This window comes from Python bivittatus, unplaced genomic scaffold (assembly GCF_059951505.1).
Source record: "Python bivittatus isolate LINGU-HERP-01145 unplaced genomic scaffold, Pbiv_v1 ctg000020_np1212, whole genome shotgun sequence".
Taxonomy (NCBI): Eukaryota; Metazoa; Chordata; class Lepidosauria; order Squamata; family Pythonidae; genus Python; species Python bivittatus.
The window spans coordinates 128,644,271-128,652,479 of NW_028277030.1; positions in this window are offsets into that span (position 1 = coordinate 128,644,271).

The following is an 8,209-nucleotide window of genomic DNA, read 5'->3' on the forward strand; positions in this document are numbered from 1 at the left end:
TGCACTAGCGTGTGTTTTATGGCCTTAAACAGTAAGAAAAAGGTATGGGGATGGAGAGAGGAGGCAGGCTTGCCCACAAAATAAATATTATTCCATAAATCCCCTCTCTGAGAAAATCATTTTATTTTCCCCTTCTCTCAAAGTAAAAAGACAGTGTCTTCCCAGCTTTGTAATAGGAAAACAGGGCAAAGGAAGTAGGAAGTCATTCAGATACACAAATCACCATTTGACTGATGACAATGAAGATATGAACTGTACTAAAACCTTTACTATGTTCATGAGGTGCATGCATAAAATCTCTCCCTCTCTCTAGATTGGCTGCTAAACAATTTCTCTCATAGATTTGCTCACATTTCATATTTTATCCCTTAGTGGCCATCTCTCTTTACATGTACTCCATCAATGGAGATACCAGTTGTTTAGTCTTGCTGACTGCCTGTGCCTGTTTCCGCTCTGCATAGAAATTGCCACCTAATTAGATACGTACAGAATCATTAAGTGAGGAAAGCAACCAAGCTTAGTCTTTGTTTAGTGAATGATCCTAGCAGAGAACAATCCATGCTGGGAATAAGTTTTGATCTTAATTTCTGCCCTGCTGTGTAGCTGAATCTTTACCACTGGATTAACTGTGGTTCTTGCCTTTGGTCTGTCATCTCAGCCTTCATCTGAACAATAGGCAGGACGTTTGGCTTGGCTTTTTGGGGTCACTTTTATAAGGAAGCACATAAGGAAAATAATAGTCTGAAACTTGTTTTATTTTCCCTCATCTTGGTCAGCCATGTTTCACTTAAGGTATTAAAGATGGACCATTTTCTATACTGTAAACCCCAGTGAATTATTAGTGTCCATCTGGCAGTAACTGACTGACAGTATAATCACAGAGTTCCAAACCCTGTCTTTCAATTATACACAGCCCTGAACAACTGAGGTAATGTTATGAACACCTTTCATGTCATCTTATTTGGTTACCTTTCATATATATACCTTGCACATATGAAGCAAGTGCAGTTCATTGGCTTATCACATGAACCAACCACCCCAACTCAAAACCACCCCAACTCAAAAGTTTCCAGTTCAATTCTTGGCAGCTTCTGACAACACAACATTTATAGTAATACTGTAAGAGCACATGCCTTGAGAGAGAGTTCAGATTCAGGCTCTGGCACCTCCATGGAGGGCCTGATTTCAGCCCTGTCTGAAATATTTGGAAACAGAGATGAATGAATCTGACAGTTTTGCTGTCTATCCTGTTTATGAAGTAATGTACAGATTTAGATAAATATTTATAGAATTCAAACTAATTGAAATTCTCTCATCTACCCTACCTTTTCAAGAAAAAAAAGAAGAAGTCACAACTCCAAATAATGGTTGAATGCATATAAATTCAGAAGCCTTGGAAATGTAAATAAGCCTCCAAAATCCTCTCTATAGTTGAGTTAAACATGCTATTTTCACCTGTTTTTAGCTATATTCTGTTTACTACATCCAGGTCTTATTAAACTTGCTTGCAAAAATGCTGGATTTTGGTTCGCTACTTTTATAGCATAATTTCCACATAGTTACTTTGTACAATAGAAGGAAAGGGAGGCATATTCTTTGTGTGTGTGGTGTGTGCGCGCGCCTTCGAGTCAGTTTTGACTCCTGGACAAATCTGTGTAGTTTTCTTCACAACATTTTTGATGGGCTTTGCCATTGCCTTCTTCCTAGGGCTGAGAGAGAGTGACTGGCTCAAATCACCCAACTGGCTTTGTGCCTAAAGCAGAACTCATGGTCTTCCAGTTTCTAGCCTGTCGCCTTAAACACTACACCAAACTGGGTCCCAGCAAGTACTGCTTTCTAGCAAATACAGCATAATTTCCCATAGATGAATATACAGGCCTCTCATTCCAGCATCTCAGCATTGATAACAATAAAATATATAAAATCCAACTTTCACCCATTCTTTACAATACACTGAGGATTCAGAGAAATTAGATAGATTCATATAAGGACCACAAAGACTAAGGGGCCAGAAACTAAGACTTATGAAAAGAAATTGAAGGAGCTAAGAAAAGATGATGGAAGAGAAATTATAACACTCTACAATAGTTGAAAGGATATCATTTGGAAGGTCAGAACCTGTTCTCTCTCACTCCATAATGCAGGACACAGAACAATGGATTTAAATACAGGGAGGCAGATTTAATCAAATATTGGGAAAAAAACCCTTCCCATTTGTAAGATAAGCAACTGCTTGTGGAAAGCTTATCAGCAGAATATGCAAGTGCCCACCCCTCCAAAGTGAGTATTCAGTAGCATTCCCTCTCTGGAAAAGAACTTAAGCCACTTACTGTAAATGGCTTATAAATTTGGTAGATCAATTTTCAGTGAATTTGTCAAATCCTGTTTGGAAGCCATCAAAGCCATTAGACATCACTACATTTTGTAATACTGAGTCTCATAAATGAATGCAGCTGAACCAAGAACATCATTACAAACTTACACAATAGTTTTAGATAGAATAATTTCTTGCATGTTTTTCCTAAAGAGAATTTGGTTTAAACAGTCTTTTAAAGAAGAGAATTTTGAATAAATTCCATAGGGTAAATTGCACTTATTTAGGTATGAAATATCTTCATTTGTGTGAAAGTCCTGTTTTTCATCTCCCTAGCAGACTGTATTGTCTCTCTCTTCTTATGCATTAACTAAATCCGTAGGGAAGTCACTGTGGCGTCCCATTCCATAGAATGCTTTCGATAGTGATGGTATTGCCATTGCTAAGAGGGAATTCTGGCCTTGGAAAATTGTGCTGTTTCCTCCAGAGAAATTTGGAAAACGGTCCACCCATTTTCTCAGCTTGCCAAAATAATATGGGGTTTCAAAGGCCACTTGAGCCCAGGTCTATTTCAGAATGCAGCCCAGCCTGTGCTAGTGTTGAGAATATCTCAGGGAATCCCACAAGCTTCATTCTTGTCTGGCAGCTGTCCAAAAGATGGCAATTGCTGATGCTGGGTTGACATATAACTCACTGGACCAGGGATTTGCTGAGAAGGAAGATAAGTTGGTGTAATTATATTTCACTGTGAATTCAGTCAGGGTTATGTTCCTCCACACGCTGTGATTGCTACATTAGCTTTATTCATTTTTAGTGTATGTGCTGCCAAAGTGAGCACCACATTAGCTTTATTCATAAATGAACTGGACACTAAGTAGTCAGTACAAACAGGTAAAGCCCTCTTTAAATAAAAAATAAAACACCTTAATATCTCCTTGAATGCCAAATTCAGTGTTCTTATTATCTGGCTTCTTGTTACCTTCAAAGTTAGGAATCAACTCTTGTTATTTAGAAAAAAATAGAGCATCAGCCTCTAGGCACTGAAAATACTACACAGTCTCTTGGATTCTCTCTCCTTCATAGGATTAGATGATTGGGAAGGGTCATTTTTCAAGGGTCTACTCAGTGCAGGAATGCAATCCATAAGGTGTCTGTGATAGAAAGCTGGTTAGCCTCCGCTTCAACGCATCCAGTAAATGGGAGCCCACCATTTCTCAGGGAATTGGTTCCCCTGTAGAACTGTTCTTACAGTTATGACATTTGTTCTGGTATTCATAGAGGATCTACCTGTCTGTAATTTAAAATGATTATTATGTATCATACATTCTGTAATGACAGAAATGATTATTGGCCTTGTTTTGTGTTATATCCTTTCAGTATTAGGAGAGTAGTCTAATATCCCACCACTACCTGCCTTCTCCTTTCCCAGGTGAAATGTTCCCAGTTCCTTCAGACTCTTTTCATGATTATTGTTTTCTTTCTCTGTTCCACTTCTCTGAATCTTTGTTAAATTATGGTGCCCAGAACTAGATAGAGATTTCACTTGAGTTTTGGCAAATGCATCATAAAATGGAACTATTATTTCCTGCAACTCAGAAACTATATTTCTGTTAATGCTTCCTAAAATTGCACCCCTTCCTTCCTTCCTTCCTTCCTTCCTTCCTTCCTTCCTTCCTTCCTTCCTTCCTTCCTTCCTTCCTTCCTTCCTTCCTTCCTTCCTTCCTTCCTCCCTCCCTCCCTCCCTCCCTCCCTCCCTCCCTCCCTCCCTTAGTTATATTCAGTTTGTAATCAACCATTGTTTCAAGATCATCTTTAGAAACAGTACTGTCAAGCCACCTAATATTTTACATTGTTTCTGTCAAATTTCATTCTGTTACTTTCAACTCATTTGTCTAATCTATCCAGATGGTTCTGAATTTTATTTCTGTTTTGTTAATGGAGTTAGCTCTCTTTATCAATTTTGTGTCTTCTGCCCATTTGTAACATTTGCTCAAGTCATTAGTAAAACACACAGTTTGAAAAAGCAGAGGATCTAGGACTGAGCCTCCACTCCGTACCTCTCTACAGACTGAAGAACAGTATGCTCCTATCCCCATTTCTCTGATCTCACGTTTTGGGGAGGGGGAGCAGTCTTAACACCTTAAGACTGTCTACCCAGTACTGGACAAGCTGGTTCTACCTAAAGCAGGCAGTCCTGCAGATACCAGAGTGCCAAGCCATAAAGGACTTTATAGGTTAAATTTGGAAACCCATTAGCAGCTAATAAAGTGTCCACAGATTCAGATACTGATGACTCTGGCCCACCCTTATGTGGGCTACTGCATTATATACTAACTGCACCTTTAGTTTTTGAAGTCCAAGATATGTGTTCTGCTACTGCTGGCTAGGGAATTCTGGGAGTTGAAGTCCACACATCTTAAAGTTGCCAAGTTTGAAAAACACTGAGCTACAGTCACTGTAATTAACAAACACACTTGCTGATGGAACAGCAAGGGACAGATTTTCCTGGAGAACTATTTTTTTTACCTTAATTCGCAAGCAAGAGACAAGACAAATAGTGATAGTTTATCATAAACTGATCTCTCCCAATAATTAGATGAGGCTGTTTTCTTCAACATATTCAGTCTATTTACTGTAGCTAAACTAGGTAAAATTCCATTCCAAAGACTTGCCAATGCAGAATGTATAGCAATTACCTAAATAGCTCTGTATTTAGTTCATTGGTAATTTGGGCTATATACACTCTCATTGTTTTCTTCTTATTTTTCTTTTGTAAGGGAGAAAAGAGCTAATTTCTTTTGAATAAGAAAGCAATATTATTTTTACTTGCAATCTTTTTGTTCACACAAACCTTGGCAAAAGTTTCATATTTTAATGTCTGGCATTGTGTCTCAGGTTTATTTTTTTCATCTTGTATTTTTTCGTTTTTAAAAATGTTGATAGACAGTTTGAAACTTCAAATGAATAGGAAGCCAGGATATACACAGAATAAACAAAAACAAAAACAAAAAATCCATGGGACATACTAGGTGTTAAAATCTCTGCTGTTGTATCTCCCAAGCAGCCTTGGGAGGGAGTGACTTGGTGTGTAGAATAGGGTTACCAGATATCTGAACAGGAGGACCTGGACAATTGAAAAGGAGGATAAATGAGGGGAAAAGGGGGACACACCTGTTTAACTTTCTTGGCATCCCTGACAAAAATTACAGCAAGAAAATTGCCCCCCCCCCAAAAAAAAGTAATTAGGCCTACATACATAGGAAATTGATTTTTCCAGCATCAAGAAAGACTGTTTTTTCAGTCAAAATATTTCTCCAACAAATCCTTATTTTCAAGAATATATGCTAATGATGGTATAGAATTGACAATCACACACTTTTCAAATTTCACCATAGAAACATATGATAAGTCCTGTGATCTACAGACTACAGTGATCATAGATCTGAAGGGGCTAGGTTGAAGCTGATCATTGGAATCAAGAAATAACTTAAAATAACATAAATCTAGGTTGTTGAGTCTGTTGACAGAGGAGAGAAAGAAAGAAGCAGACAATTTACAAGGTCACAATACACAAAAGTTTGAATGACTATTATTATGGAAACAGTCCAAAATAAATGAGAGAGAAAAAAAGACCAAAATACACAAAAGCTCAGACAAAATTTGATGTTAAGACTATGCTTGCCAGACAGAGGACATGAGGACAAAAAGGAGGAGGCCTAAAAGTAGAAGCAATGTGTAGAAGGTGATGGGGCAAGAAGCTGAGACTTCCAGGTGCCCTACAATTCTTCACAGCTCTCATCACTGGCCATGGTGCCTCAGCACGTTGGGACTTAAAATAGGGCCTCAGGTTTCCAACACCTGGGGTAGGCCCATTTCTCTTTTCTTCTATAATCTCCACTCACTTTTCCTAATAATTCAGTGAAAGTAGCAGTTTAAATATTTGCTATTCAAGTCTCACTGTATCTATTCATACTGATATGATGCAATGGACTCTAAGAACATTTATTCTGTTTTTTTAAATGCCTCCTGATAACAGATGATTGGCAAATTCTTCTGTGCCATTTGGAATTAGTTCAGTATTTATTTGTTTCCTGATGAAATTTCTCTTCCAACTCATCATGTTGATATATACTGTACTTACTAATGTGCCTTATTTTAGTGCTCCTGAGATTCATACTTTTTAGTGCAAATTACTATGGTAGAAAAGTACTTGGAAACATGACTGTGAATCACACATGTACAGAATTTCATTTTATAGTCTGAGCAAGAGCAAGGGTACTTGGAAAGAACCTGCTAGGGAAATGAAATTTGATTTGTAATGCCTGCATGCATTATGAACTGGGCAGTTTCATATATTCTGAATCAGATTATCTACATATTTTGGCAAAATCACTAATCATAACCCAATATATGAACAGTTTTAGAAATTATATCAAATAATCTGAAACTTAGTTGTTACTGACTGTTGAGGATATCTACTCTGGCAATTCATATGTTGTTAAAATTGTATACTTATTTATAATACTTACATTCTGTTCATTCAGAGTCGTTGAGAGTCAGGCGGCATACAACTTTAATAAATTATTGTTATTATACAACTCTGCTGTTGCTGTTCCTAAGTTGGGTGAGAAAAGGGGAAGGTTGAATGTCATGCTAACAACACGACCCCATCAAAAAAGCAAAAACAAAAAAAAAACCTCACCACCACTGAAAAAGCAAACACAGTTCAATAACATCTGATCAATATAATTGGAGAATAATAATTGCCCAATATGTTGTACAGTACAGGTGGACCTAAGCCTAAGTCTAAGTAAGTGCATTATACAGAAGATTTTGTAGTAGATTGCAACCCATAAAATAAACAAGGTGGAACACCATATAAAATAATACTTAATTCAAAATACACATAATAATCATAATAACATTGATATAAAAGTGCTTAAGGGACAAACGGCATGGTTGAGCTCTGGTCACTGAGTCTAAACTAAGACACCAGATCTTCATCTAACACTGAAAGTCAATTCATGTCAGGACCTTCCAAAGGTAGGTAGGTCACCACAAAATATATGGTCCTCTCCTGCATTCCCATGTTATGTAGAACTTTATGCTTTATTATTAGCATTTTAATAAAGGTGACATTAGCATTTTAGCATAGCATCCATGCCTCCTTTTGAAGTTTAGGAAACCATGTTTTTCCTTTGAGCTAAAGCCATGTCCTTTGATGTGCAAAAACTAGCCCTTTCAGGGACCATTAATCAAATGAAAGGGCTGTATTCTGAAATCCCTGAGTGTTGCAAGTGTTAAAGAAACAAACCTGGGTGGGAAAGGAGGAGATGCAACATATTTTTAAATGTGTCTATCTTTTCTCACATCTAATCAATGCCTTGTATTGTTTGATTTGTGGCTTTCTGATGTATCATATATATCAAATGTATGTATCATTTGTTTCTGTACCCTATATAAAGACTTGACCCCTCCCCCTTAATAAAACGCCTTTCGCTTTGCTTGAAGTACTTGTGGTTCATATTATTGGGGTGGGGGTGGGGCAAAAAAACATCTTGGTATTGTGTGTTCCTTAAATTCAGAGACTAGGTTCTTTCCACCTCCACACCAGCTCAGATGCCTGAGTTTTATGGGCAACAATTTGGGGGTTCATCTTGGATTGCAGTGTGGCACCCCTCTGGACTTGGATTGGCCCACCTCAGTCACAGAGGATGTGACAGCCGGCACAGGGTGAGTTCAGAGAAGGCGGACAACCAAGGAGCCAGGAGGGGATAGGCGCTAGCTGGTAGTCCCTTGGGAAAGAATACAAAGGTAAGGAAATGGGACAGGAGAGGAATGCACCCCTGAGTAACCCATTGTGGCTCATGGTCCAATTGTGGGACCAGGGAACCC